The sequence below is a fragment of the Atractosteus spatula genome, chromosome 3, assembly GCF_055471065.1.
Source record: "Atractosteus spatula isolate fAtrSpa1 chromosome 3, fAtrSpa1.hap1, whole genome shotgun sequence".
In the NCBI taxonomy this organism is placed as follows: domain Eukaryota; kingdom Metazoa; phylum Chordata; class Actinopteri; order Semionotiformes; family Lepisosteidae; genus Atractosteus; species Atractosteus spatula.
In genome coordinates this window covers 37,674,329-37,680,328 of record NC_142708.1, presented here as the reverse complement: position 1 = coordinate 37,680,328, position 6,000 = coordinate 37,674,329, and positions in this window count along the sequence as shown.

The following is a 6,000-nucleotide window of genomic DNA, read 5'->3' as shown; positions in this document are numbered from 1 at the left end:
TTTTCTTGGGATTTTGGGATCAAACGTGGAAAGATTAGATTGTAATCGTTTTTATTTTTTAAATACGTTTTAGAAAAGTGTAATCTATACTAAAAAGCTGTACACCACCTGCTATATAGATACATATTGTAATACTTTCGGGTTTGGATAGGACGGACACAAGAACTCAGACTTGCGGAGTTAAAGGAAGTGAAAGCCTTTATTTTTCTTCTCCATCACCACCTGCTAGCCCGGCTCTCCCGCGCCCCCGCCCGCCAACAGCGCGAGCCATCACACCGCCCGCGTGCCCGAGAGAGAGAGAGAGAAAAGATAGAGAGAGTAAGACCCAGGGGTGCAGAAGCAGGGAACTATTTACAAGGAAAACGGATACCTCCCCAGACTGTACGCCCGCTTCACTGTGGGACAGCCGCACTGGTCACCGGCCTTCCTAAACCCCGCCCTGACCACTTTCACTCCTGTCCTGCTCTTCCCCACACACCCCAGCCGGGCGCTCTTCGGCCTCTGCCCGGGGCAAATGTATATTTAGATATTTAGACCCGGCGGTTCACCGAGAGAGCGTCTGCATTTATAACTTAGTTTTTAAAATTAGTCAAGCAATATGAAGCATCTCTTTTTACTTTTAAGTCCCTTAATTATCATTAAGCACAGCTTTCTCACCACTTAGATTACTTTTTAATACCATCATTAGACAAAGCAGAAACTTCTTGTATTTTCCGATGACATACAAGTGGAAAGATTACAGATTTTAATCGTCTTTAATTTTGTTACGTTATACATTTTAGGAACGTTTCATCTATACAAACACGACAAAACTATTCTCGATTGTATTTCTGAATGTTATGTTACACTTACAGTAGTTTACTGTTTTAAACACATCTAATTAAGAAAGTTAGGTGTAGGCATAAACTATTAGTAATCAATAATATTGAATTTAGCACTGTAATAAGTTGTTGCACTTTCCCCCGCATCTTGTAAAAATATATTTTCATTGTTCAAATATACATTAAATCTGACTATCATATAATAAGTTAACTACAAAACCAAAGAAAAAACAGGGTAAAATATAATTCAAAATATTTTGCTAACAATGTTAACTGTTTATAAATAATAAAATGTATTAACTAAGGAGTAGGATGGCACAGGTGAGTGCCTCGGTGAGTGCCACCGATCCCTCGGTGAGGCAGAGAAGGAATAAGCCAACTCTTCCCACAGCAGGCGGGGTGAAGCGCTCCTTGCTTAGAATAGCAATATTATGGACAATCAATTTACAATAAATATAGAAAAGCATGTATTAAATTTTGTAAATTTGGTTTCAAAAGATCCTCATATCAATGATGCCTATACTGTTTTCCTCTACAGTATGCTAATCTATTGTAGTGTATTCGCCCCCCTCTTAGGCTGCGCAAACGATCTTTTAGATTTTTATAGAGAAATAGAGGCTGTACAGTATGCGTTACAATATAAACATTTACTTTCAAACTTTAAATCAACAATTGATTTAAAGACGATCTGTCAAAGCGCAATGAAACCTATAACTCGATTCTTATGGACTCCCGGTCCCGCCAGGGATTAAAAAAAACATGGAATTGCGTATCTAAAGAAATAACAGTATACAGTAACTATGTTCATGCACAAACAGTAGCATGTTACATTATTAATTTGGGTGTCTCCTCTTGCCAGAAAGCGCTAAATTGCTTTTTGAGTGCGGTTTTGGACTTTTTTTAAAATTACAACCCATAAATAAGCTGATACTGTTTAGACTTTTAATTAATTTAAACTATACAGCAGCACAATGTGCTTTTTCATGCAGATGGGTGGTGGCATGTTCCATAAGAGTACGGTAATTAAAAACCATTAATACTTTCGTTGGAGTTTAAATAAAGTTGATGTTTTATCTAGGGGACTTCTAAACTGTGAAAACATGTGTCTGTCTTTCCGTGGGGGGAAGGGAATCTTTTTCCTCACCTTCAACTTTATCGCTCCCCCTTCATTTAAGAATGAATAAAAGCATTGTATTTTTGTCTGGGTGCTGACAAAGTAAGCACTCTCTCTCTCCACTGGCGTTTGTAATCGTTTTTATTTTTAAATACATTTTAGCAAAGTCATGTATTTTAAAAAACTTAAGATTTCTATATTTATGTCTTTATTTAGTGGTTTCATTAGTGACAAAGACTAAACTTTCTTGGAAAAATGTATTTTATGTAAACCATGTTTGCTATTAATTCATTTAGGGCTTACTGACAGAATTGCTGTTTTTTATGCATGCCAAAAAATTTCAGTGCCGTCGTCTCCACTTTAAAGGTACCCCCGTGCTGGAAGAATTTTACCTCGGAACGTTTGTCCAGCGTACATAGGCACATCCCAGAATTTTGACTTCACTGTGTAATGAAGAAATATTAAAGACTACTTAGCATGGATAAAAAAGCTATATCCCATGGTATAAGTATCTTATACACATATTTTTTTCTGTTGTCTTTGTTGATCTCTTGAGGATCCTTGTGATATTTTGAGCTCTCGTTGAATGATAAAAGTGTCGCAGTTTAAATAATTTTCGTTGTTAGAAATTATGAATGCTCTGTTAAAAGCAAGGTTTTTCTATCTGTTATAGTAAAAGAAAATGTCCGACGAACTAGGGATTGAAAAGTTTTTCAGTGCTTGTACAATCGATGGAAATGTTCGAATAAATGTGCTAACGAAATAAAAAAGTTATTCCTTTATCATATTGGCTAGCTAATGTCCCATCCTTGTTAGTTAGATCAATGAAATGCATTAGTTAGATCAATGAAATCGACTTTTTGTCGATGAAAAAATAAAGTCTTTTCATTTAAAATGACGGTTGCAAATAGTGTGGACCAGCGTAATACTTTGATTTTTACTGGTGGAGCTCATACAGCTGTGTCTGGATATCTTGGTCAAATATTCGGCTAGTGTGTATTGTCTGTTTAGCGTTCTGTAGCATTCCACACGGGTGGGCAGCTTGTTCCCCCCTCCCGCTGAAGACTCGACCACTTGAAAATACCTGTGAAACCGGTTTAATTCGTCACAGCCAGCACTCCCACAGAGAGTGATGAAAAACACATGAAAGACTTTGGTGCTTAAAATGTTTAGGGAGAAATGGAGTATTGGTATGTGACTTGCGGAGTTAAAAGCTGCCTTTATTTTATTTCTTTCCGTCACCACCTGCCAGCGAGCTCTCCTGCACCCTGACCAGAGAGAGACACACGATTAAAAAGCACATTGTGCTGCTGTAATACAGTTTAAATTGTATTTCATTGCACTTTGACAGATCGTCTTTAAATCATCTGTTGATTTAAAGTTTGACAGTAAATGTTTATATTGTAACACATACAGCCTCCATTTCTTAATAAAAATGTAAACAATCATTTGCGCAGCCTAAGAGGGGGGTCTGCTCTCACAATCCTCCATACACTCAAGTGAAAAATTAATAACGCCAATGTAAACGTCATATTTACAATTTGTTGATAATAGAAATGTTAAGTTCTCTAAAGCTTTGTGATAGTTTACCCAGTTTAACCATTGTTATTAAAAATGACTTGGATTCGAACATGTTGTAATATTTAGAAATATCTCTCTCTCTCTCTCGCGCTGTTGGCGGGCGGGGTCTGTGTGTCTCTGGTTTGGGGTGCGGGAGAGCCGGGCTGGCAGGTGGTGACGGAGAAGAAAAATAAAGGCTTTCACTTCCTTTAACTCCGCAAGTCTGAGTTCTTGTGTCCGTCCTATCCAAACCCGAAAGTATTACAATATGTATCTATATAGCAGGTGGTGTACAGCTTTTTAGTATAGATTACACTTTTCTAAAACGTATTTAAAAAATAAAAACGATTACAATCTAATCTTTCCACGTTTGATCCCAAAATCCCAAGAAAAATAAATCTAAATGGGGAGAAAGCTATGCTGCAAGTTTATTAAGATACTTAGAAGACAAAGATACTGTATCAATTTATGTTGCATTTGTCTGATTATGATTCAAAAAACACATATAATTAAACACGCGTTTGCGATTTAAATCAAAATGCGATTTAAATCAATATAAATGTTTATATTGCATCGCATACTGTACAGCCTCCATTTCTCTATAAAAATTTAAAAGATCGTGTGCGCAGCCTAAGAGGGGGGGTCTACTGTCAGTGACAGCTGACAATCCTCCATACACCCATGTGAAAAATTAATAATGCCAACGTAAACTTCGTATTTACAATTTGTTGATAATAGAAATGTTAAGTTCTCTAAAGCTTTGTGATAGTTGACCCAGGCAGCAAAAGATCAGCTGCACTGGTAAGATGCGACACCGAAGATATGATTAATAACCTTTTAAATCTGAAGGGAGATCTATAGGGATCCCCCCCCACACACACACACACAATAGAAGCAGGAAGCAGAAGCAGGGACAGTTGTCAGAAGGGAAGAAGGTGACTATTCATTGTTATTAAAAATTACTTAAATTCGATCATGTTGTGATATTTAGAAATATAAAAGTCAATTGTCCATAATATTGCTATTCTATTTTTTCAAAGAACTGTTTGTTAAAAGGAAAGTCGTGGCGCCAGCTAGATTTGAACACACAGCTGGTAGGTTAGTAATCAGGCACATAGACCAGTGAGCTACTGGGGAAGTCACATGAAGAGAGAGGTGAAACAGCCCTACACATCGCTGTCGCAGTACACGAATATAATCATATCGTTATTAATTTCTTTAGATACGCGATTCCATATTATATTAGCAGAAAAGCTTAAAAGTACCACTTTTTTACATGCTATTTCACATGTTAGTTAAAGACTTCGATGCTTAAAATGTTTAGGGAGAAATGGAATACTGGTGTGTATTTTTTCTTTAAAGTACCGATTCCTGGAATCTGACTGGCTGACACCCTTCTGAAGTGGTTCCATAATATCTGGTATAAGGAAAAGAAAGCGTTGATAAAAAAGCCTGGATTCTCATGTATCTGATACAAGTATCTTTTAATAATAATAATAATAATAATAATAATAATAATAATAATAAACTTTATTTTATATAGTGCCTTTAAAGGTGGCTTCTCAAAGCGCTTTACAGGATGACATTAATGTAGTGGTTTGATGGGTTTACTGAGACAATTATTAATTGTAACAGTAATCACGAGGTTGTTCGTTGTAGCTTTTAGAAAATCAATCGTCAGAACAACTAACAACGCACACACACGGGTTCAATACACGAGATACATTTATTAATATAATTGTGTACCAAAGATATACTAGTCTGCCTGGATATGAGCGGCAGACCTTACTGTGAGGGTTATCAATATACAAGGTATATAATCTCGAAGAGATGCAAACACAAAGAGATACACAACAGAGAATATATGTCAATATATATCGTTCGGTTACCAAATCACTAATCAGTGTTATTACCCACTGTTACTCTAAACTCGGAAGTAAATACATTACTCATGAATTAAATTGATAACAACTTGTGTTGAGGTACAATTGAATTCTCGAGACGCAATGTAGAACATGGGGTTTACTTATCCACTGTGTATGGATTTGAAATCTCCCGGCACGAACACCAAACCAGCTGACAGGCTCTGTTGCAGCGATTGTCCAATGGGCGTTGTGTCGGCGTCCTCTGGCTACCGGCCAACCAGTCAAGGTGCAGCTCGGAGTAGGACGGGCGGAGGAATCTGACTGCGGCGCGCAGGGCAGTCGTTGCTCCGAGGGGATCTACCAGCAGTCCGGCTGGCTAGTAGAAAGTCTCTAAGCACAGAGTGTGACCGCGAGTCCTCACAAGTCACTCTTTTGCCTGGGAAGAAGCTGGTTCGTTCCCGGTCCAGCGCTGCTTCTGAATAAGCTATTCAGGTTGACGACGAGGGTCCAACTGTAGGCTGCTGTGGATCAAGCGGAGCATTCACGTTGGTAGAATTCTGAATACGTACGGGATCCTCGGCCTCGCGCTTAGAACAAAGTCCAAGGCCTTTTGCAGACAACAGCAGTTGTCACGTGATTG